A 26,255-nucleotide genomic window follows, 5' to 3' on the forward strand; every position below is an offset into this window, starting at 1 on the left:
CACTGGTATAGAAACCTAGCAATGTTTTTGTGTGACTGGTTTTGTCACATGTATGCTCACTGTCACCACACCCCTACTTCTGTTTGCTCATTACCTAAGCGCAATCTACCCATTTTTTTTCCTGACAAACCTAATGATGCAAGTAGGTGTAGTTCTACCAACTGCTGCATGCTAGAAGCACATTCAGACTGCAGCACATATATCAGTATGTTGTTTTTACTTTTTTAATAGCGGGTGGCACTGTGGGTCAAACCACAAAGCCTAGGATTTGACGATCAGAAGGTCAGCGGTTCGAATCCCCGCGACGGGGTGAGCTCCCATTGCTCGATCCCTGCTCCTGCCAACCTAGCAGTTCGAAAGCATGTCAAAGTGCAAGTAGATAACTAGGTACCTCTCTGGCGGGAAGGTAAACGGCGTTTCCATGCGCTGCTCTGGTTCGCCAGAAGCAGCTTAGTCATGCTGGCCACATGACCTGGAAGCTGTACGCTGGCTCCCTCAGCCAATAAAGCGAGATGAGCGCCACAACCCCAGAGTTGGCCACAACTGGACCTAATGGTCAGGGGTCCCTTTACCTTTATTGTACTAGACTGCTTTTGAGCAGGCCCACATATTTATTCTGCCACATGAAGGAGGAGGTACCATTTAAAGCAATTCAAACTTGCATCACCAATGGCTTATATGCTAAGTTAACTTAAGGAAGTTTGGAGTGGGGGAGTTGTGCCCTTTGGTCCCCTTCAGCCATCTAAGCCCCCCCCCCCCAGCCTCTCTCAAGTGTCAGGGGGCCCATCTAAAATGTTGACAGTAGCAGCAAATTGGACAAAGCAGGAGGCAGTAGAGACATCATGTTGACTGTCAATACTGCGGCGAGTCAGGAACTGCAGAGCAGGTGAAAAAATCAGTAGAGACGGCAGTACCACCACCACAAGCTTGGTAAGCTATTAGGCACTGGCAAGAGGAACTGCTGCTACTGCCGCAGATGATTAAGCCAAAACACATCCTGCTCCGAGATTCTGGAGAAGTATGAACCACAAGGCCAAAGTTCATCATGCGGCGTATAATATTGTTATCTGTCCTAGTAGCCTAGTGCGAGGCTAGAATACCAGTAACAAGGCAGCACATTGCCAACTTGATCCCAGAGAGAGGGCTGAAGACCTGGAAGTGGGGAAGACCTTCAGAGGAACACAGGAAGCTGCCTTATCCAAAGTCAGAACCTTGGTTCATCTAGCTTAACGCTGATAAGCAACAGCACTCCAGGGTTTCAGATGCAAGTTTTCCCCAGTCCTACCCGGAGATGCTAGGAATTGAACATGGAACCTTCTGCATGCGAAACCGATACAGTACTTTACCACTGAGGAGCGACTATGCTAAGAGATTAAAGGCTGCACCTCTCGGAACAATAGTCCCCACAACTGAGGTGAGGGATCCCCTGTTTGGGAGAGGCCTGATCAATAGGACCCTCAGATATGGATCCAGTGATCTGGATTTCTCTGGACTCCATCACAGAAACCTGTTACAAGTTCTCCAAGGGTGATTGCAAGTAGACTGTTGCCTGATCAACAGCAGAAAACTGGGTGGAAGCACCCGCTGCACTGTAGGTGCATTGCTGACACTGACAAAATACCAGTCAACAAAGAAAATCACACAAACAAAGTAGGAAAGACTGATGAGAGGAAGAGAAAGGAATAAAAGTATAACTTTTCACCTTCCTCTGAAAGAGCACAACCCATACGGGGGACTAAATGAGTAATATTCTGTCTATGAATTTCGTTGTTCCACTGAAGTTAATAGGATTTCCTTTATAAGCAGACATGTATAAAACTGCAGTCTTAGGGTCCAAGTCAAAATGTTTTCTTTATGGTCCAGAATAATTCAGTTAGTTCTCTTGCATATTTCAGAAGTCATTCATCATTTAACTGCCCTATTTAAAGAGCTCAGAGTGGGCAATGTGTTTATTACCAGACATTCACTTAAATATGCAATAAAAGCAGAGTTTTAAAACACTCAAAACTACAAAGAGATTCCACTGTGTCCCTTAGATGTGTGTTGTATATTCTGGCCACTACTACTAAATAGTAACTGGGAAGAGCAAGAGCACAGCTGAGAAAGTACAAAGTACCGTAGTTTTCACAGCAGCCAAAGCAAACTGTTAAATCTCACAAATGCAATTCTGCATAGTGCTATGCTACAGGCCTTCTTGACAATGCAAATTGAGGCCTCCCTTCTTCAGTCTTGACTTGACTTAATGATGGTAACTGGAAAGCGTACAGCCTTTCTGTCCCCTTGTTTGCTGCTTAGTGGTGGTGGTGCCGCCTATGATAAAGAGTGTGTAGCCTTTACAGATCACAACTGATAAGTTGTACCTGTCCTTGGGGATTCTAGCAGGATTGAAAAATGGGCTGAAAATTAACTGAAATATAAAGGTCAGTCTACCATGAAAATTTTCCAAATAACGTACTAATGGCTGGCCATCAAAAAGCTAACCAAATAAATTCTGGCATGCTCATAGTTAGAAAATGGCAAGATTTCAAAAGAAAGAAATTCAATAATTATTGAAAGCTGCTGAGATATTTTACTACATAAAGCTGGTGCCTTCCACATGTTTTGGACTACAACTCCTATCAGCCCCAGCCATCCTGGCCATGGATTTTGTAGGGTTGATGAGAGGAGGGTTGTCAAAAACTTCTGGAGGACTCAAAGTTAGGGAAGGCTAACCTGGAATGTTCAAATAGGAAAAATGCTGCATGCCATCACTTGTGATGTTGGGTATTTTATCATGATATGGGTAATGTTTATTGCTATTACAAACTAGAGATGCACATCCTTAGAATTCTTAAATTATCGCCTTGAGTAATTTGGTGCTTTCTGTGGAGCTGCTTCTGTGCATTAGTGCTAAACTGAAGATGCAGAAAGCAGTTTCTTCCAGCAAAGAGTTGCAAAATTGCAGCTATTTCTGTGCAACATTCCCGTGTTGATGGTCCTATTTGTGATACCACCACCATTCTTCTGTATAGATCATTAAAACTCCTTTATGGTTATGCCTGGAGTATAAAGATACCAAGTGGTGGGAAACTTAAAAAACCTGAAAGTTAGCAGGAGCAGAATGGCTCCAACACCACCCACAACTCAAGTGTGATGTGTAAACTTCAACTGTAGAGCATTTTTTGGTGAGAGTACTGGCAAAGGTAAACCTACACCTTATGGGTTTGAGGCTCAACACAGGCACCACAGCCTTTATTCCAGCAGTTACTTGTGCATGACGATGACAAAAGTACAAAATTCAGGTGTCAAGTGGTTAAACATCCATTTCAATTTGTTTGTGCCACAGAAGGCTTAGGAGGAACACCAGTTGACAAGAATGTGATGGTCCCACTTAAACAAGAACATAAGGGGCACAGGATACTCCTGATTCCACCCAGATACAACTAAGTCCTGTGCCACCTAATGACTAAGCTATATCATGATCCTATGCAGAGGGTTTATTTGCTGTAGGCAATATAGTATTATAATTATCTGCATGAATTCATGGGCATAAAGTATGACCCAGATGGACATTCTAACTACACACATGTTGTCCAGAAGACACTCCACTTTGACACAGCGAATTGTGGTGCATTATTTACTTAATGAGTTGGCTAGCCTGCTGCCTGCTGGCCACATCCACTCCCTTCCATGTTCACTGATCACTTACACAGGTCCTTGCTATGATTCTGTTATGGAGAAATGCTTTGTGACCCCCTCACTCCACCCACTCCAGCACCCAACATTTGTCCTTTAAGTTAGTTTAAACTGGCCACACTCACCTTTATACTTCAGCCACAATCCTTTTGGCATATGACACCCCACCTAGGCTTGACCATGAGTCAACATGGCCCCAAAATGGCCTGATGCATTGCATATTGCCACTGTCACAAAGAGAGATATAAAAGAGCTTTTACATTCAAGTACCCTTACCAGGTCCTTAAAAATGATTTTTTGCCAATTACTTTCCACAGAAATTATGTTCTAAGGTAGCTGATGATTGCCTACTTTTCAGGTCTCTACAATGTTTGTCTCACTACAGCCTCTAGTGGACAAATGCAATCCATTCTCAATGCTTTCACTCAAGCTCTGCCTCCTTTGTACAGGAAGCCCAAAGCGATCCCTTTGGACTAGTCAAGTTACCTTTGCAATAGTTCTACTTGGGGCAATTCACACACCAATTACTTTTATTTCAGGCCACCACCCTTGAGTTCAGCTGTGGCAGGTTAGTCCCAAGTCTATGCTGTCAGCATCTGAGGATATTCTGTGTTTCCCTTTCCTGCTTCAGCTAAAGCAGGCCTCAGATTGTAATATTTCTGCAATTAATACAATAGCTACCCTCAGGGGATTTTGGTAACACCAATACAATCAGTTTCATTCAGGTTTTCTTTTTTAGCTTTTGTCTGCTAGAGGAGAGGAAATTTGGTTGTTCTGGATCCTTACATTTATTGAATGAATTTATATTTTTAATTTTACTAACTATCCTATAAATGTCTTTTATTCAGAATAAACAGATAGAGGAAAAGTTCTGACTGGAAAGACACACACAAAAAGAATATACTTACTGTGAGCTTGAAAGGGATCCAATAGGTCACCTTGGCTCACCCCTTTTATTATAACATCTATTGTAAAAAAAAAGACATAATTTTAAAAAAGGAGGATTCTTTCCTAAGCAAAAAACATACTACATGCTTCTAAAGACATGTACCGTCGCAGAAAGCTTTGTTGTGGCAGTGACCCGCCCAATTCAAATCTAAAAGACATCTCCCTAGCTACCTAGATTATGCACATAGTGTATATCCCCAGGTGAAATACAAACTGCAACTTTAAAATGTATGCTACACACATGGCTCCAGCAGCCTACATGGGTCTTAGCAATCACAGGTAGAGCTCTGATCAGGAATGCTGTCATTGTCAGCCATTATACTATCTGTAGAGAGTTTTTCCACTTTATAAATGGAGAACTAGCTTCTTTTCACCACTGCTGATAGCCAGAGAGTGTGGGGCAGTTCACAGTAAACCATAGCTTGAGTTACAGTTACCTGGCCTAGATGCATTTAAGGCACTATAAGGTAAAGATAAAGGGACCCCTGACCATTAGGTCCAGTTGTGACCGACTCTGGGGTTGCGGCACTCATCTCACTTTATTGGCCGAGGATGCCGGCGTACAGCTTCCGGGTCATGTGGCCAGCATGTCTAAACCGCTTCTGGCGAACCAGAGCAGCACATGGAAATGCCATTTACCTGAGAGTTGTTGGGAGCCCCATATTCCCGTCAGAGAGCTATAATTTCCAGAGTTTTCTTTGATTGCTCAATAATGTTCACTGCCCCCCTAACAAAATTCCTGGCTACGCCCATGCCCTAATTCAGCAGAATATAATGCTAAAATGGCTCTAAAGTAGAGATGAAGAATTGGTGGCATAGTTTCTAGAGTGCATGGGAGACCAGGGTTCAAATCTCTACTCAGCAGACTTTAGGCCAGTCACTGCCTCTCAACTACCCTACCTCACAGGCTGCAGGCTGGGCAGCTGAGAGACAGAACTGTGCCTGATTTCTGCTGGAATCTAAGGCTGTGGCTATGGGAGAAGCAAGACCTTATTGGGGTGTCAACACTGTGAGTCCCTCAATCATAGGCTGAGGTTGTATATATATGTACATAAATCATATATTATAAAGACACTACAGTCTCTGCTGTTGCTCATTCCAAGAAAAACTGAACCTTCTAGAATCTCATAGCACTCTGAGAGTAGAGTGCCATGCAACAATATTTTACTGCACATTTTCAATCACTGCAATAGTTTTACAAATCATAGTTCCAAGCACTTGAAATCATGTCTGGCTAGCATTTTAAAAAAGAGCTATAGTATGCAATTACAAATTACTGGACTTTAAACCAGACTTATCAAGTGAAGTTCTTTGACCTGTGTAATTATCATAACAAGGGTTGCGATTCTGTCACAGTCAAAATTCTGTTTTTCATGGTAAAACATCCTTAATTCATAGACCAAATGTATCTATTTAATGGAATAGATTTTTTAAAAAAAGGATTCCATCATATTCAATGCCACCCTATCAAACATCCTCAGTCCATTTTGGGGATTAAGGGTGTCCTGCTCTGCAGGAAGACTCAACTGGGATCTAGGACATGGTGAGGTTCAAACTGGATCCAAGCCAATGTGGGGTTCAGGCTGGACTCTAAGAGCTGCTCCAGTAAGGAACAAGCTGAAACTGAGCCCTTATATTGTAATCACAGCAGGTGCAGCCTGATTGTTAAATGTATTGCAAGATGCTGTTTGATTGAAAGGGCTCCATTCTTCTCCAGTAGTCTACCACTGAGATGGAGTAGAGGAGGCTTGGGTCTTCTACAGTGGAGTCATTGGAGTCAGAGAATGGCAGCGCCACGGTGGGCAGCACTGATCCCACAGGTTCTTCTGGACCTGCGTGCCTTCCCCCTTCAGGTTTGGAGTTCTCACCTCAATCACCTGATGAAGAGGAATCCAACTCCTAGTCTCTGTCGAAGGGCTGCTGTATGATGTTATGACTGAAGAAGTGCGGGAAGACTGGTGTAATAGTGGGTTGAATTCAATGTAGCACCAGTGAGGTCATTCCAAACAGCATTTCTGTTGGCCTGATGGAACAATAACAAATCTCCCCTTTCCTCTTCTGGGATACTCCCAATCCACCAGACCAGTTTTGGGAAGGTCATGAGGTACATAGAGGGAAGAAGTCCCATTGCACTAGCAGAAAACCTTGCACTGGCTTCTGCTAGAATGAGGTAGTTGAATATAGCCCAGTGCTTCTGTTTGTTTCCTAATGTGAGGAGATTTTCTTTCTTTCGAATTTCTAGCCAGCTTTTCAAGTCAAGTGCCTTGCGTTGAATTATGGTAGTGGTATATCTGCTATAGCTTTCCCTTGAACAATTCACCTCCAAGCTGGTATGTAGCAGCTTGGCACTGAGTTTGTGGCCTTTCTCGGAAAACCCAACAACATAAGTTCTAGTGATTCTGATGCTGCGTTATGCAATCTGAAAGGAAACAGAGAGTCAGTCTGTGGTTGCTAGATTTCACACACACACATCACATAGCAGATCTATGAATAGGCTAGATGTAGCTCAGCCTGTCAAACTGAGTCCCTTCTGCTGGAAGTGGTGCTGTAGATTCAGAACAATAGGATGGAAATTGTATATTATAACAATTAAGCCTCTCCCTGCCTGAGAATGTGTGTTAGCAAATAACTGAGGCAAGAAATTGGGCACCTCAGACATAGAAGATGCCACAGAATTTATAAGGTTCTCTTCATCACCACTTCCCACATCCTTAATAACCTCATCAAACACAGGGTATGAGAAATTACCTCAGGGTCGAGTGGCATCTTGACTGATAGATTGGTTTCATTCATTTATATGCCACCTTTCCACAGTGAATCCAAAGCAGCTTCTAACAAACAATTTCAATTTGCAGGAAGGTTGGAGGGGACAGTTATAAGTGCCACCACCCTACCCCACCGACTGCTGTGGGATGTGAAACAAATATCTCTGAAGATCCAGGGGTGTTTGCTAGCGAAGTCAAGGGTTCCTTGTAAGTCAAAAGTTATTTATTGGTCAAACGTCACTGAGTTGATAGTGTTGAGCAGGGGTCAACAAACTTTTTATGCAGGGGGCCGGTCCACTGTCCCTCAGACCTTGTGGGGGTCCAGACTATATTTTGAAGGGGGGGAAAGTGTTGGAGATAAGCAGTGTCCAGTGCACAGCGGAATGATGAGAAGTATGAGCCAACATGCTCTATACTACTTTATTTACAGTTCAAAGCTGGTAAGTTACAGAAAAACATCTTCCCTCTGCTGGAGCAGAGAAAGCGTCATCTCTCCTCTAAAGCACGGAGAGAATCACAAACTGAAACTGCAAAGAGCAGTGAAAAACAGGAAACCAGTGTACGTCATATCCAGTCTCCCGTTCCCGTGGGAACCCAACAGTACAGACTCTGTGGAATGTAAACAACCTGTCTCGTGACAAGCACTTCGCTGCACAGAGAAGAAAGCAGAAACCAACATCCTCCCCCTTTCTGTGAACATCTCTGGGCAGCGTGTTCGTACAATATCAGTACAAACCCAACTTCTGCACATAGGTACAGTGTTGATCCCTTGATACAATCTTGGACAATACATCAGCAGGAATTTCATTACCTGGCATATAGGACACCGTTACGAGTCCCTTCTGAATACGTTCCCTAGCATGTTGCACCTTCAATTGCAAGTGCTTCGTGCTTTGCTTACAACCTTCAGAATTCAGCAAAGCCAAACATGCTTTGTTGTCCTGGTAAACCTGGATTGGACATTTGACAGGAATTTTCATATCTTTGCACAATTGTAACAACCATTCACAATCTTTAAGTGAATAAGACAGTGCATTCAGTTCAGCTTCACAAGTACTTAAGCTAACTGTTGTTTGCTTTTTGCATGACCAATCAAATAGACCCTGATTGTACTTATAGCAAACTCCAGACGTACTTTTCCTGTCTATAGTGTCACTTCCAAAACTTGCATCTGCAAATATCTCAAGACCACCAGACTTCTGATTGTTAAATCTCAGTCTGTAATGCATAGTGCCTTTCAAATACCGCGCTATGCGTTTCAGAGCTTTCCAATCCTTAACAGTAGGATTGTTGACTTGTCTGCTTAGCAAATTACAGCTTACAGCAATGTCTGGTCTTGAACATCTGGCAATGAAGTTTAGCTTGCCTAGCACACTTCTGTACAGTGTAGTGTCAGAAAATGCTTCTTCAGTGTCATCTACCTGATAACCTGTTGTCATCGGTGTGTCTACAGGGTTAGCATCCATCAGGTTTAGTTTGCTTAACACATCAGCAATTTTCCGTGACTGGTGTACTAGAATGTTACCATCTTGATCTCTCTCTATTTCCAGAGATAGGTAGTTGTTTACCTCACCAAGATCTTTCATGTCAAAGTGCTCTTTCAGTTGAGCTAGGGCGTTATTGTACATTGTGACATCTTTCCAAAAGAATAAAAGATCATCAACATAAAACAAACAATACAGTTTCTTTTGCCCCTCCTCTTTGACAAATACACATGGATCAGCTTTCCCTTGCTGAAAACCTAGAGAAAACAATACTTCAGTGAGTTTTGTGTGCCAACACCGTGCACTTTGTTTGAGACCATAAATTGACTTTTTCAGAGCACAAACAAATCCTTGTTTTACCTGTACGCCATCAGGTGGAAGCATATAAAGTGATTCATTTAGAGATCCGTACAGAAAAGCTGTATTCACATCATGGTGACTAATGTGTAGATTTTCTTCTGCAGCTAGCTTGAGCATAAGCCTAATGCTCTCATACCTCACTGTGGGTGAGTAGGTCTCGTGATAGTCTTCACCTGGTACCTGAGCAAATCCTCTGGCTACCAACCTGGCTTTGTGTCTGACTATCTTGCCATTTTGATCAGTCTTCGCTTTGAAGACCCATTTGCTTCCAAGCAATTTCATTCCTGGAACTACTGGAACAAGTTCCCATGTTTTGTTCCTTTCCAAGGAATCAAGCTCAGCCTTCATGGCATTTAACCATGGCTCAGCTTCCTTTGAATCCAAATCCTGGATTTCTTGGAAACTTGAAGGTTCAAAAACCTTCTTGGAGCTTTTAACAGCTGTTACTGCTATCTTAGCAAACTCATCAGCAAATCTCTTTGGAGGTCTGCCTTTTGTGGCTCTCTGTGACCTGCGAATTAGCCTTCGGTCTTCAACACTCTCCTCTTCCTTCTTAGGAGAAAAACGACCTATTGTGAACAATGGTTCCTCCAATTCTTGATCAGAGCTTTCAGAGGGTCGCATAGAGGCTTTCGCACTCTTGAAATCCTCTGAATCACTCGATTCAGTTTCAGACTCAGAATCAGAACCTTCATCAGTGGGTGTGGGTTGTTGCGGTTGCTTTTGACTATCTTCAGTCTCATCACTGTCATCAGGATAACATTGGAAAATTCCCACATTCTCCCCCCACTTGGCATTGTACTCAACACTTCTTGTGAGCTTAATCTCCTTAGAGTCAGTCATCATTATTCTGTAAGACCCTTTCTGATAACCTAGAAAGATACCATGCAAACCACGCTTGTCTAACTTGGAGTGTTGTGGTGAGTGAACCCACATGTCAGAACCAAAAATTTTCAAGTGTTTGATGTATGGCTTCTTGCCAAACATCTTCTCATAGGGGGTACAACCAATCGCTGAAGATAACCTGCGATTATAACTGTAAGTGAAACATGAGAGAGCTTCGGCCCAATAACTCTCTGGAAGATTTGCATCATGCAGCAAGGTTTTTAATCCTTGAAGCAATGTCTGATTTGCTCGTTCCGCAAGTCCATTCTGCCATGGCGAGCGAGGACTAGACAAATCGTGTTGAATTCCTTTCTCAGCCAGAAAAGCTTCAAACTGCTGAGAAGTGAACTCTCCCCCCCCGGTCAGTGAAAAGAATCTTAATCTTCTTACCATGCACATTTCCCAACCAAGCACAGAATTCCTTGAACCTAGGAAAAGCCTCTGATTTCTGCTTGAGATTATACACAAAAATATACCTGGAAAATGCATCAATGAGAACCATGAAGTACCTATTCCCACCCAAAGAGGGCGCTAGTGGTCCAACCAAATCAGCATGAATAATTTGGTATGGTTCTGTAGCTTGCCTACTAGACACCTTACCTTTTGCAGCCATTTTCACCTTGTTTGCTGCGCATGCCTTGCACTTCATGTGGTACCTGCAGGGTTTAATAGACATACCTTCAACCAAGGCAGGCATTTTTGATACTGCCTCAAAATGCAAATGACCAAATTTCCTGTGAAAATCGTGAATACATTCTGCATGCAAACTTTTGTTAGAACCTGCAATGCAACAAGTGTCATCCTGCACAACATCATCATAATACAAAACAAACAAACGATCAACAAATTCAGCATACAATTGATAATCATTTTTCTTGGTGATGATGCATCTATTGTTTTTAAAGGAAACGTCAATCTTCTTCTCAATCAGCTGTCCAACGCTGAGCAGATTATGTTTCGCATCCGGCACATAAAGCACATCCTGTATCGATAAGTCCAAACTGTGAAGAACAACAGTTCCGTAGCCTTTACTGGGGATCGTGTGGCCATCTGCCTGGTGAATCGCACCTTCCTGCGGTGTAAAAGACACGAACAGTCGCTTATCGTTGCACATGTGATGCGTTGCAGCTGAATCAACAACGAAGAAAGATCTAGACGTCTTCTGGACCTCTGCAACCTCTGCAACCTTTGCAACCTTTGGAGCGTAGCGTGAGACCATTGCCTTGTGCTGCGTTGTCCTGGACACCGGACCTTTGCCTTTGCTCTGGCCTTTTCCACGCGATGAGCTTCCACTGCGCTGCTCTGTCTTGGCCCTGGGATATTTGCATTCCCTCTTCATATGGCCTAGACGTCCACATGAGTAGCATTTCACTGCCTTCAAAGCTTTGGCGCCATCTGGTGGTTCCACTGCACTATGGGATGACGTCTGTGAAGACTCCCCCTTTCCCATGCAGCCAGCACCCCGCCGATCTGCTTCATTCTGAATCATGGCAGTATCACAAGCTACTGTGAGTTGAGCATTTGGCTGATCAGTGGTATAAAATTCCCCACTTGCCTCATCCAGCCTTCTGCAGCTAGCCATCATTACTGTGGCAATTGCCTCCTGCATCATCACTGCTGCTTTAAATCAAGCTGCTGTATACATGCTGCTTCTGTGTACAGCTGCTTCAATCCAAAGGCAAATCAAAACAGCCTCTGCCTTTGAGCCTGCGCCTTTCGGTATGCTGCGTTGCTTATCTGCAGCTGTTTCAAACTGCATTCCAAAAGCAAGCTCAAAAGTGAAAGTCCCCAAGTGCTTTCTCTATGCTGTGCTAAATTCTTGCTGCGTCATAGAGCTGCAGCTGCACTTTACTTTCGTTTTCCCCCAGCATAGCGTCCCTTTGAGCCATTTGCCTGTGCCGCGGCAAAACCGGCTATTAAAAGTTCAAAGTCCAGCCATAAAGCCATTTAATTAGAAGCTGGCAGGCTGCCCGGAGCAGTAGCACATACCTTCATCAATCATCTTGACGCGCAGAGCAGATACCATGCGTTCCGTCTCTCTGCCGCTGTTCCGATGCTTTGCCGGCACTTCGTCTCTGTGCTCCTTTGTTCCTTCGCCAGGAGCCCGACTTCTCAAAACACTGCATTTTTCTGGGCCCATAACCAAATGTTGGAGATAAGCAGTGTCCAGTGCACAGCGGAATGATGAGAAGTATGAGCCAACATGCTCTATACTACTTTATTTACAGTTCAAAGCTGGTAAGTTACAGAAAAACATCTTCCCTCTGCTGGAGCAGAGAAAGCGTCATCTCTCCTCTAAAGCACGGAGAGAATCACAAACTGAAACTGCAAAGAGCAGTGAAAAACAGGAAACCAGTGTACGTCATATCCAGTCTCCCGTTCCCGTGGGAACCCAACAGTACAGACTCTGTGGAATGTAAACAACCTGTCTCGTGACAAGCACTTCGCTGCACAGAGAAGAAAGCAGAAACCAACAGAAAGGAATGAATTCCTATGTCCCACAAATAACCCAGAGATGAATTTTAAATAAAAGGACACATTCTACTCGTGTAAAAACACGCTGGTTCCTGGACCATTCGCAGGCCGGATTTAGAAGGCGATTGGGCCAGATCTGGCCCTGGGGCCTTAGTCTGCCTACCCATGGTGTTGAGGGATAATAGTACAACCCTTCTCTTGCCATCAAGTCCTTGCTTTTCTCCATGCTTTTGACTATTAACCTTACTATAAATGGAAGCTTTCTTGCCCTTCCCCATTTGATACACCCTTCATTACTATAGACATACCAGAGGTTGTAGATGGTGATGGGGCACAATGCAGGGAGAAGAGTGGGTTACACATGGGCTGTACAATTCCATTCAAGAGTGGCTAATACCATGAAACAGTGTGACATGAGCATGGCTGCCACTTACTAGGGCAGTGTAGAGTGGTGGTGCAATTGGGCCATGCAGCCACATCATTTGAGGTAATCTGGCACTCCCGTCATTCTGGTTGCCCAACTCTGCCTTGCCCTGCCCCCGTACTGTCCTGGTAAACAGCAGCAGTGTTGGGACAGAGGCTCAACAGCACCAACCAACTGCGGTGGTCATTGGTCTCCCTCAGGAGATAGTGATAGAAAAAGCAATCAACACTCTCTCATTACCTCCCAACTTCAACACCTTCCTTAAATTATAATTCCAGGTCCTTCCATGCATGTTCTTGTTCTCACCATTCCACCTTTCTGGTGCTGCATCTCATTCACCACGAGTTCCTTCACCCTCAATATTTTGAATGGGCAGTGGTGGAATCCAGAGTTTCCAGGAAACTCTTTCATACATTGATACGTGGCACTGAGGAAACAAATGGCCATTGTATATAGTAAGGCTTACTTCCAAGTAAATATGCCTGCTGCACACAATTTCATCATCAATCTAATTCAGCCTGACTCAAACCCATCACCGTGAAAGGTGCGTATGGATAAATTTACAACTAGTTAACAAATCTGAAAAGAAAAACAAATGCCTTTGAGTGATGAATGGTGGCTTGTTCCATTTAAGATCACATTTTATTTGTATCTCTTTTTTCAGCAGCTGATTTTCTTTACCAATGAAAAAAAAGTGAGTTTTTATTACTGGTCTCCTTTGCGCCACAGTATAAGCCATAGTTAATGGTTTATAATGAATGCACTGACTGAGGCCCCTTTGACCCTCCCCACTAACGTGGGGAGAAAAAACAAACCAGTATCCTTGTCTTAGCATTAAGGCCAACTTAAGGAACATGGTTGTTTCACTTTAAAAAACACCCACAATCTTTAAGCCAAGAACAAACCTTGACTATACAGATCCTGCTTTGTTTGTGTTACTCCAAACTATGGAATCCTATTCAGACATATTGCTAAACCAGGGTTCATGGTTTGTTTCACCTGCACACATAAATAAACAATGTTACATTTAAGTAGCCCCAATTGCATCCCCCCCCCCAAAGATTCATTCCCTCCTTGCCAAGTAGAAGCCTTCCTTAAAAGGGATTCTTTTAAATTTTGTACTCATTTTGTGTTATGGATATATTTTTGCCACCAGAACTACACATTGAGCACCAAATAAGGCTTTCCCTGACATCCTTATGCACATAAATCAATAATTAGATTAATCTGTTCTGAACACAGGTGGGTGGTTGTTGTTTTGTTACTACGGATGAGGATGAGACAAGGTGAAAACAACACTGAAGTTCAGTGAATATGTGGGATATTTATCTTGTAAATTTTAAATAAAACAACAAATAACAAAACCCATTAACAATAAATGAGAGTGAACAGACAACAATCAAAACACAGATTTCTCATCCCTAAAGCAACCACATACACGGTGCCAATTAACTGCTTTTGAATCTCTATACATAGACCTGTCATTAGCCATTCCTGTTGTTTAGTTCACTCTTCCTCTATTTTCTGATGTCATGCATCTGGACTTTTCTTCTTTCTTCTGCCTCAGGCCCTCTACATCTTTATTGTCTGTTTCTTCTCCAACTGCCATCAACAGACAATTTCCTCATACTGTCTCCAATATTTTACGTTCCTTCATCATTCCAGCCTTTATGATGCAATAAGAACAGGCACCACAGATCCAGGTTTATACATTTATTTAGGAAGTTTTGATACCCAGATGGTGAGGAAGATGAAGTATAATTACCTCCATCATTATAATGTCATTTGTGACAGAATATTGAAGATGCTCGCAAAGGTTATGTTACTGAAGAATTTAGACTAACTTTTAATCTAATATTTCATAAAACTCTGTCTTAGGACTTACCTGAAGTATCATGGGTAGTGATACAACCAGAATTCAGCAAACACTTTAAAAAAATTAAATTCCTGCTTGCACCTCCAAATATATTGTTTCTCTTGGAATTATCCTAAAAATTCAGCACAGGAACAAGATGCAACCACTGGCAGAGGAAGAGGAGTGCAGGGGGAGCGCACCGTCCCTGGCAGCGCAATCCCAGTAGGGTGCCATTACGGCTCCCCCCCCGCCTGCAGTGGGCGCCATGCCCCTGCAGGCAGCATGCCCCGCGCCCAGGACACGCCCCAGCCGCGCCCCAGCCTGCTCTCTGCCCCTGGTGCCAGAGTATGAATCTCCGCCACTGGGTGCAACATATTTCTAAGTGCTTGCAGACTTAAATGGGATGGGACGAACTGGGATAGAGTCATGCATCTATAGTCCCCATCACCCTGGAACACTGGATGTGTGGACTGGTGCAAGAATAGAGGGAACCATGCCCAAAATAGTTAATGTGGCCCAGTCAGTCTTCACTTGGAAAACTTGAGGGTAGCTGCTGTAATGACCATACTCAGATCCATGTTTTTATGTGATAAATTCTGAGGCATTGATTCACTTCACGGAATCATGTATTGAACTGACTGCTTGAACTGTTCAGAAGGTTTATTCTTCAAAGGCTGATTGTATAATCAGCCTGTTAGTGTACCAAAGTAGCATGTCTTTTTGCATTGTCTTTGCCTTCACTTGTGGGTCCTTTGGTTAAATTTTCACTGGCCTTTCAAATCCTCGCACAATCTGGCACAATCCCCACATTTCATTGTTTTTTTCAATCAAGATCTTTCCCAGATCAATAATGAAAATGCAAAACAAAGCCTTCACTGTTCTTATTATCTTCATGCATATCCCTTGTCAAGGTCATGTTGCTGTTTACCTTTACATTTCTTTTCTTACACTATGTTCTCAAAACACTGTGTCTTGGGACAGGTTTCCTATCACCATTAAATAACTTCTGGCTGCACCAGTTTACATTTTCTAGTATTTTTTTTAAAACATCCAATGCATGATTTTTAATTCAAACATATTTCACTCCTCTTCTTTTTTTATATTTTCTTGGTTTCACATTATTATCTGACTGCAAAATGAACACATTTTCCTCCATGACCTTTCACATTACATGCACATTATACTTCCTCTTAATTTTTTTTCCCAGTAAGCTGCAGTTAGCGCATGACACATTGCAAAGCTCACAGTTCACAGTCCCTCTGACAACTTCTCTTATTTTCTGTCACTCTCAGCCTGGGACGGATTCAAATCTTTTTCCAGTTAGCAGGATCAACTTCCCATTCACTCAAAGCAAGCTTTGAATGCAGAGTTGCCATCTTATCTGGTTGCCTCTCTATCTATAGCAGAATTAAAATGTTTGTTGAGGACTATTGCTCCTCATATCAGAGCCCAAAGACTGAGAGACATGGGAGTGGCAAGCTGTGCCACAACATGAGTAGCAGTAACTCATATCCATCAACTACCTTACTGTAAGGAAGGGTCATAGCTCAGTGGTAGAGCATCTCAGTCCTTTACCATCTTCAGGTAGGGTCAGAAAGGTCCCATGGTTGAAATATGGAGAGTCACTGTAGATCAATACTGAGTTACATGGTCAAATGGCCTGGCTTTGTAGCTCCCTACCTTCCTGTTTTAGTAAAGGAAACATTCTCACTGCCTGTATGCTGGTCTTTCTTCGGCAAGGTACTCTTTAAGAATTCGATATCTTGATCCCACTTATGTATTCCTGTGCAGATGGGGTTTAAAAAAAATGCCCTGCACAAACATGATTGGGATTATGGGGATCCAGAACTTCCTCATCCACAATGATCCCCAACAGATGTTTCTCCTTTGCTCTCCAGTTCTCTTATCCTTTCTCAAATAATTGCACCTTTACTAGTTTTCCATTGTCAAATGCTGCTTGCAGGCAGCAGAAATACATTTGAAACACAGATACACTTTTCTTGCTTCTCTTTAGTGTCACCTCTCTATTGATTAATGCTCATAGATACCAATATCTTTGCTACATGGAGCATTTTGACCTGTTTCAGTCATACCCAAAGGATAAATAATAACCTTCGTTCAGAAGCAATCTGCTTGGCCTGTTTCTCATCCTCCATACATTTGTGCACAGCCACATAAAGCACTTGCTTTTCTTCTTCTTTCACTGTTTGTTATGTGTACGTGAGATAGATAGACGGACACACACACACACACACACACACACTCCTTTGCTTTGGTTGCCTTGAAGGACATGCCATTAATACGGATTAATTTTATCTATTGTGAGTGAGTTAGTTTTCTCCTAGGCTGCAGAGAGCCAGATTTCCTGCTTGCAATTTGTTACAGCTCAGTAGCAAGTCCCTGAAAATAGGAATTTCAAATGGAAATACTGGAAGGCCTCTCAACAGTGCTATAATAAGAAGGGTGTTTTCTTCTACATAGTATATGTTGTTACACAACAGCAGCACACCAGAATGTGCGTGGAAAACAAAACGGCAGTCCTTTCTAAAACTGGGCATGCACAAGATGGAAAGCAGAGCAGAAATACAGCAGCCCAAGATCAACACTCCAAATTAAGACGCTTCTGTTAAACATTTCAGCATGGGTGCAGAAAGCCTAGAAAAGCATGCCTTTGAATTTGCTTGTTTATTTGCCAGGTCATCTCTCCATAATAAATGGATGAAGAATATGTACAATTTTAATCTTGGTAAATGAAGCTGGATCAACAACAGCAGCAATGCAGAGAGAAATTATTCAGTAAAGGTCTCACTGCACCAAGAAGGGCTAACCTGTGTTGTTGGTTGGACTGCCACTTCCTATCTGTCTTAGCCAGCATGGCTGATGGTCATTATAGCTAGAAAGAACAGAAATTCCTTGTCACAACAGATCTACTAGCTGACAGTTTGTTTTGGGAACAGTTGCATCTGTTCTAATGTATGCTGTGAACCATCCTGGGTCCTGCACTGCACTGGGCAAAAGGTGGGGTAGTAAATAAGTAATACATGGCCACTCCCGCACTACACTCATTTTTATAAGGACTACAACCACGTTATGGCAGGATGGAATGATAACCACCCCAGGGTGCTCCTAAGCACGTACATTACTCCCTTGGACAAGCCTCCTATGGCAACCCTAAGTAGCCAGGATGCCCAAGGTTCAAGCATTCAAGTGACCACTTTCACAATTCCAAGGAATGTGCCTACATCCTTAGGTTGCACAAATCAAAATGTATCCATAAAAGGACAATTATTCTTCTCCACCCAAGACTGACTGAAATGCAAACAAAACTACATGTGAAAACTCTTACGCACAGTTGCAGAAGGTACAGATCACAAATAAAGACTGTGGAAAGTGATCTAGATAACTTTGGCCTCTCTCATGTGTGTTGCTCTGCAAGAGTTCCAAGTCTGTACAAATGTCTGGCTGTGATAAATCAGATGGAGCTGGTTGCTCGACAAAAATGCTTTCTGGTCTACACATGGTGGATTGAGCTTCCACCTGCAGTGCTTAGAGACAGTATCATGAAAGGTTTTGACTATGTTGTTTTATCTATACAAGCTGCAGTCATGCTTGAACTGTGCTGCTGAGAGGACAATCCCAGATGATCAGTAATCTGGGAGCATCATGTAAAAGAAGCATACAAAGTCAGCATTACTGATCAGGTCTTCAGTAATGCTGGAACGTTTGTTGTTCTGTGACAATTCACTAGATTCCACCTGCAATGGTAATCACTGAATGAAAATATCTCAGGCTACAATTTTATACGCACTTACCTGGGAGTAAGTCCCACTTAACTCAATGAGTTGACATGTATAGGACTGCACTCTCAGCCCATGGAGATGCAGTGTACAGTTTTGAAAGGGACAAACATTTTGTACAATAAAAACGTAAACAGAAATCACGCACATCTGGCTACAATAGCTACACACGGTATAAATCCCCACACAGCACCATCTACATTTTATTGTCCCAGTTTCAAAAGACCAGGATTTGTAGATTTTAGGCCCTTTTTCTGCTTCTACATTGCACAACTGTGCCATATCAGAAACTGGCTTAATGAAAAGCAGGCACGATAAAAATGCATCAGTGCGTAATTCTCACAAGAGATTTAAGAAGAAAACACAGCATAAGCTAAGAGGATGGCAAAAGCCAAACATTGGACTAGATAACCCTTGGGAGTTCCTTCCAACGCTATAATTCTGTGATTCTATGAACAGCAACACGTCTTTAGGGCATTCTCACAAGTGACCCCAAGGCCTTTTTAGTCTTTCTTGAATGTGTTACATATGACTGTTAATGTGAGGCAGAAGAAAAGGGAGCCGTTCAAAAACTTAATCTACATTCCCATTTTAAAAATCTACCTTTTTTTAGAAGTGAGCTTTTAAAAATCAATTAACAAATGCAATACTGAAAAAATGAAAAGCCCAGCAAACACTGATGTAAGTGGCACCAGTGAGTACAGCAATACTCCAGAATAACCAGAAATACTTGGGTGCATTATGGAGAATACTGGAAACAGCAAACAGCCAGTAAAGGGGGAGGGATGTTTTAAGGAATGTGAACCAAGAGAATGAAGGAATCTGCATGCTGCTGCTTGTTTTAAATGTAGACTAGCAAGTGAAAGTATGGGTAATGGACTTGGTGTTTTAATATACCAACTAGTAAAATACTAGTTTATTTTGTCTGTACGTATGTTTGAAAGTTGTTCTGCCCAAATTATCGTACAGTAGAGTTAGTGGGGAACATGTACCAGAACAACTTGTTACTATTGCTGCATGCCACCCCAATCTCCAAGTGGTGCAAAAATCCAGGGGTTCCAGGTTGTTTCCTTGGAATGATGGACAGCAGAGACTGTGGTGTCCTTGGGATATCCACAGCCTTGGATTCCAGCAGAAATCAGGCACTGTTCTATCTCTCAGCCTGCAGCCTGCTTCTGGTTTCTTGCTCACACACCTCAACTTGGGTTTTGTCCTAACTTACGGCTAGTTGAGGGATGAGGGGCATCCATTTTTCACTTCCTCTGTTACCTTAACAACCCATACTTAGGAGCCATGACTAAGAAACCTACCCAGCTATTCCAGCAATGGGGATCCTTAAGGGATCCAGAAACTAGAATGGAGCTCAGGCATACAGCCTGCTGCCCCACCCCCAAAAAGCTCACAATACTATTATGTTTTAATTTAAAGCAGGGTTTGGGGTCCACGACCCATTGGTGACTGATGCCATTGGCACTGGTGGGGTGGAAAACAGAGAGACCAGCAGTATGTGGCCTATGGCAGGCAAGAACCACTCCATGGCTTATTAAGTAAGAGGGCAGCCAGGTAGAGACTGGCTGTGGGCAGGTTGAGGTTGGTGGAGCAATGCCACATGGAGAAACATCCACTCCTGTGTTCACTGATAGGTTCAACCTGAAAAGGTTGAACGTAACTGCATCTTAATTTTAAAAAGTATGAGAAACATATGTGCAGCACTGAGCATTGTACTTCTGCCCATCTCGAGCCTTTTGCAAATTACGTGTGCTTGGGCTCAGCTCCAGATAATAAGGATAGACGCAGTGGCATGTGAATGTAACTGCAAGAGTTAAACCACTTACAGAGCAGCAGGCAAGTTCCTATAGAGCATCCTAGAAAGTTGTGCAGCTTTGTAAGGTCACTCTCCCACAGATACTAAGTAAACTTTTGAGCAGCCTTTGTTAACGCTGCTGATAACGTTGGCTGGCTAACGTCGCTGGCTTGATTTATTTTAAGTCTGTAAATGCAAAGAGACAGCGATTGCAACAGATGCTTTTTGACAGCATAAAATAATAGCATGCCAACTTAAAACTGTAAATTACAAACAATCCTTCCCTAAGTAGAAAATGAATGCAGAGAACAGGGAAGCTTCATCAACCAGGCGTGTTTGTAAATCAAATGGAGGAAAACAAATGACTGCCGAAAGCAGAAGAAGAGGTGGTGGTTGCAGAATCAGGGCTGGTGGGGAAGGCTGGCAAGGAGAGAGCTGGCACAGTTCATAGTCATCAGACCGAGGCCTGAGCCAAGTGGAGAGCAACTGTTGGGCCAGAGAGTCCAAAGGCAAGAGACCAAGCTGTAAATGAACAGAGTGCCAGAGAGGCAAAGCACTAGAAACAGCACAGGTCCAGGCCAAGGGAAACATAAGGAAGCAATGGGATTTTTTCTTCCCCTATGTGCTGCATGGTCAGTGAGGGAAGGCTTAAACCTCCCATCCCTGTGCTGATTACAAGTAGAAGAAGAAGAAGAGTTTGGATTTGATATCCCGCTTTATCACTACCCGAAGGAGTCTCAAAGCGGCTAACATTCTCCTTTCCCTTCCTCCCCCACAACAAACACTCTGTGAGGTGAGTGGGGCTGAGAGACTTCAGAGAAGTGTGACTGGCCCGAGGTCACCCAGCAGCTGCATGTGGAGGAGCGGAGATGCGAACCCGGTTCACCAGATTACGAATCTACCGCTCTTAACCGCTACACCACACTGGCTCTCAGTGTGCCCTCTCGCCCCCTTGCACCTGGGATTTAATTAAAAAGCAAACAAACCACAATGTGACTGCTAATCACATTGCTAAGGTAATGTTAAGACCTAAGAGGAGGCAACAAGGGGTATACTTGGATATTTTTCTTCTGGAAAAAGATTGTTTGGAGCAAAAGGCTCAGGGAAGGAAAGAAGGGTCTTCGGCCACAGGGCACGTCCAGATTACATCGTCGCTGCACACTATGTAGAGCTGCTTTTGGAAAGTACTTGGAAACGGCATCTAGCGCAACATGCAGTAGCCAGGATGGCCCAACTATGGCCTGTATTTCCAGAGCATATGACTCCAAGATCGTTCAGTCTTCATTGGTTACCATTTTGTTAAGAAGCACCATTCGAAAGTACTGTGGCCTAGGAAGCCACAAATGTTTTAGAACCAAGATTTTGAAAGTCTGCCTTCTCTCACATGAGCCTGTCTGTGCATGACTGTGACCTTAACTGGAAACCCTGCTTTGTGTCCTGTTGCCGTCAGAGATCTGTTTGGGTTATGGTGGCACCCTACCTTGGGAGCAGGGAATGGATGGAACTGTCAACTTCAGTTTCTCCCAGGTTCTCATTTTCCCAATCTGCAATTCAGTTCTCCATATTTCTGCAGCAATTTGCCAATTTTTTTAAAAAAGAAGCTTACATTTTTATGCATTCCTCACCCTACGGTATGCCTATCTATACGTATTGCATGGGTAGAGAACTGCATTGCAAGATGCAGAGAAATGTGAATTTCCAAAGATGGAGGTGTGTTGGTTTGCATATTGCTTCAGAAAATGTGGATTTGATAGGTTTGCCTTTAAATGCTAACTCAGTTTCTTGACCATCACTACTTGGGGAAACTCAGCTGAAACTCCCTCCTTTGGCATTGGCTTTAGTGATGTTTTTATGTGCTGCAAAACCCCTTTTAGTTACATACCTTTGGTTTACATACCTAGTTCTCGCTCCCTTCTGTGATTTTTATAGGATCATAGAATTGTAGTGTTGGAAGGGACATTTGCCTTCTGATCTCCACCTTGATTTTTCCCCATTTAGTTTTCTTGTGTTAGAGATTTGTATTGTTTTAATTGTGAACCACCTTGGAGATCTCTGGAAAGGCTAAAAAGTGGTCTATAAAATAAGTAGCATAAATAAAAATCCACAGGACCAATGGCCAATGGGCCTGTACATTGGTTCTTAAGGCTTGCTGAATGGGCTTAAAGAAATACCAAAGAGCTTGGAAGGTGGGGGTCCACAGCAGAGGTTATTGCTAACAGGTGGAAGAGATCACTCCCTTTATTGTGGGAGAAAATGGAGAGAAAGATCACAGTGTCTGACATTTGTGACGCCTAACGCTGGCATCTGAAACAGAGTGGGAGGCTGAGTTGTGAAGGACTCCTCCATGACTGCAGATTTTTTTTTCAAGAACTGTTTTTAATTTTTCTTAATTAATCACTTTATGCATGCACACATAAATTTTCAAGAAATAATTTCTTCTCTTTAATTTTTCTTTCAGTAGCCTGCATTAGCACTGAATAATGCAGAGCCACGAATAAACTGCAAGAAATAAGCACCAGAATAGAGCGGCTATGTGAGGTTCCATGCTAAAGCTGAGTTTAAGGCACTCGTTTTTGCACTATGCATCTACCAACCACAGAGGGCATTCAATGCATGAACCTGTTCTGATCTTTTAATGACCCTTTTTCTTCTCCTTCTCCCTCAGGAACTCCTTCAGTTGCTTTCTAATTTACTGGAGGCTTTACAGGAGGATGAATTATGGGTTATTAAAATACCCTGGATCCCAAGGTTCATAAATGAGACTTCTGGTATTTGTGATGTGAGGTGCCCAAACAATGTTAGGTAAGTCAGGAAGTGCATAGAGAGAGATAAATGTCAGGAACGATATTAGCTGCTCTCTTCTTCCTCAACTGAAGCTATCATAGTCAGTAGAAAATGTACACACACAGCCCAATGGGCCTTCCCTGAGGTCATATCTATGGGCTACTAAAGCATTTTTTTCTTTTCTGTTATGTATATAGGGTGCTAGTTGTCTTGATTCCCTCTGACTACTCTGATTCAGACAGGCACTTGAGAAAGAAAATGATGAATGGGGGCGGGGTGAGATGATAGAGCGGAAGCCACATGACACAACTCTTCCCTCCACCTCCTGACATGCCTGGCTCAGCTGTTGAAGCCAGAGTCCCAAAGGCTTCCTCTCCTTCCCCAGGGGAGGAGAGGAGCCTGTCAGAGACTGGGGAGGTTACTTCCCTGCAGTGGGATGGAGAGAGCTGATGGGACAGGGCAGGAGAATTCAGAGGTGGACGCCGGTCTGGTGTTGTTTACCAGGAAAAGCTGGCCTCTAAATACAAAAGACACATCCCTCAAGACACAGGCCAGGAATTCTCGCAGGGATAGGATTCCTTGTGAGTAGCTGGGCATTCTCTGACTCTGCTCAAAAGCTTGGCAGGGAGATTACGAAACTTATTGGTGCAACCACAGCTCTGTGCAATCTTCGAACCCTTACTTCTAACCGTGTTCTCAGACTGGACTTGTTGTTGCTACTCTTTTGCCTTGTAAGAACACCTGGACTAGATTGTGCTCTTTCCTAGCAGCTGAGTCTGTGTCATTAGACTGCTATAATAAAAGTTTACAGGTGAACATCTCTGTGAAATGGGCTTGGCAGGGAGCCAGGTCACTTGTAACTGTTCTAATCACAACCAGCCCTTTGCTTAGAGCAGAACACTAGGAAGAATTTAAGCTTTGTAGGAAAGGAATGGACTCCATATTTGTATCTATAAAATATACCGCATTTACTCAAATCTAATGATCACCTTTTTGGGGCCAAATTAAGATGTGCATCAGATATAGATTCGATGGCACATTTACATTCACCAGCAAATACTTTTTTTGGTTTCAAGGTTCTGAAAATTGAGGTGCGCATTAGACTCAAGTAAATACAGTACATAAAATTTAAGAACCAACTAAAGTGGAAGCCCCAGCAGAATAATTCTCATAGTGATGATAATAATATCTAGCATTTACAAAGTACTTTCATAAAAGTTTATATATATATATAAACCTCACAACAACCCTATAAAGTAGGCCAATATTATTATTCTGATACTGCAGAAGCGGGAGACAGAGGTAGAGAAGCTTGCCTACGGTCACCTAGTGAGTTCATAACTACATTGAGATCCAATCCACAGCAGTTATGTCACACCCAGTAGAGTGAATGGAACATAGTGAGATATCCATATGAAAAAAGGGCAAGGCTCCATATAGTGTGGAATGTCACTTGCAATTTTGCTTGTAGCTTATGGTGGAGGAGCAATGATTGTGTAGTATTAGGAGCCACTGCTCTGGAAGCAGCTGGTTAAGAGAGAAAAAAACTTTACAAATGTAAATGCAATACTGGGTATGTTTGATTTAGTGCAAGGGCTTAGAAAATGTTTCATAATATGATTCTGCAGGAATATAGTCTGCCACTGTGTTATTATGCTACACGCTCTTGTCTGCAGTGCAAGATTGATTATTTGAATCCTGATGAGAGGCTCTCTGAACATTAGCCACGCAAATTAATAAGCCTCAGTGGCAGAGTGATCTCTCATGAAGAAGATTGTCTTTTATGGAATGCGAACAATGCTATGGTAAAGCTACGGGTTGCTTTCCTTCCCTGGTTCACATTTTGTTAACCATCTGATGTCACCACGGAGATGTGAAGTCTTTATAATTACAGCTCAAGGCCCAGAGAAAAAGAAAGAGAAATTAGGTTTCATGCATTAACACAAAACTACCTGGGATGGCTTTATGGCTGGTTAATTCTCTTCTGCCGATTGGAACACTGCATGAATTCTGAATCCAGATCTGGTTTTATGAGTGGCATCTTAATTAATTTTCCACCATTTTTTTTAAAAAAAGTAATAATAACAAAATGCCCTTTGTCACAAACAATTGCTTCTTGCAGTCCTGCTGAGTAAGATGTAAAGAAAGCCAAGAGCCTTTGCTGCAGCGACCAGTGTCCTACTAAGCAGTGGGGCTTGTTTCTTTCATCTTCCCTTGGAGAAAGAATTCAGGTTACGCTCTGCACAAAATTAAAGTGTTCTGTTCAGTTATGTACACGAACAGCTTTGTAACTGTTCCTTGCTTCTAGGTCAAGGGCTCTCCCTATGGCAGGGTGCCAGCTTTATCCCTGGGCTCTCATAATCCCTTGAAATAAATCAACTTTCCATTGAAATCCTCTGCAGTTCCACTTCAAACTGCTGCCTCCAGCATGATGCTCTTTTATACTTTTGTGGAATTAAAAATAACCGGGAGGGGGAACAGGAGAAAAGGAAACAATGCAGCCATTGTAGGCTGGGTATAGAGTTCCAAATATAATCCAAATTGTGTGTATTAAATGGTATCTTTGTACGTTGCCTTAACTCCAGATTTCAGCATTTATTATTAGACCAAATGAAAGTGCCTCGGATTAGAGGTATGATCTGATTGGCTGACGGAGTTACTATGCTATAGGTATATGTCACTGCAGCTAAACTTCTGCACAAATAGGCTGAAAACCTGCTGCTCTCTTCTAGGTAGCAGGGTAAATTCCAAGAATTTAAAGGCTATCCCAAACACTAAGCAGATATAGCTAGTGAAAAGTAATCTCCTACTCCCGTGCTCATATTTGAACATTTAACATGCATCTGCAAATATAAAGCTTGTATTCTTTGAAAACTCAAAAATTGTGATTCGTTTCAGAAAACTAGAATCTTCGAGTGAAATACTGAAAGGACGTTTTGTTCGTACAAGCAGGGTCCCAAAATAAAATGTTGCAGCCTGTTTGTGAAATAAATAAGAAG

At 42.7% G+C, this 26,255-nt stretch overlaps 1 protein-coding gene across 1 annotated transcript in view; it reads right to left on the bottom strand.

The window, feature by feature from the left end:
- Positions 1 to 13,443, bottom strand: part of ATXN1 (ataxin 1) — a 226,991-nt gene extending 213,548 nt beyond the window's left edge. The window contains exons 1-3 of the mRNA XM_081919385.1: positions 13,257 to 13,443; positions 6,492 to 7,042; positions 4,584 to 4,640 (exon numbers count right to left, since the gene is read on the bottom strand). The gene's annotated coding sequence lies outside the window, so the exon portion shown is untranslated. The remainder of the gene's footprint in view (positions 1 to 4,583; positions 4,641 to 6,491; positions 7,043 to 13,256) is intronic.
- Between the last annotated feature and the right edge of the window lie 12,812 nt (positions 13,444 to 26,255).

This window comes from Podarcis melisellensis (assembly GCF_964234715.1).
Source record: "Podarcis melisellensis genome assembly, chromosome: 7".
NCBI classification, from domain to species: domain Eukaryota; kingdom Metazoa; phylum Chordata; class Lepidosauria; order Squamata; family Lacertidae; genus Podarcis; species Podarcis melisellensis.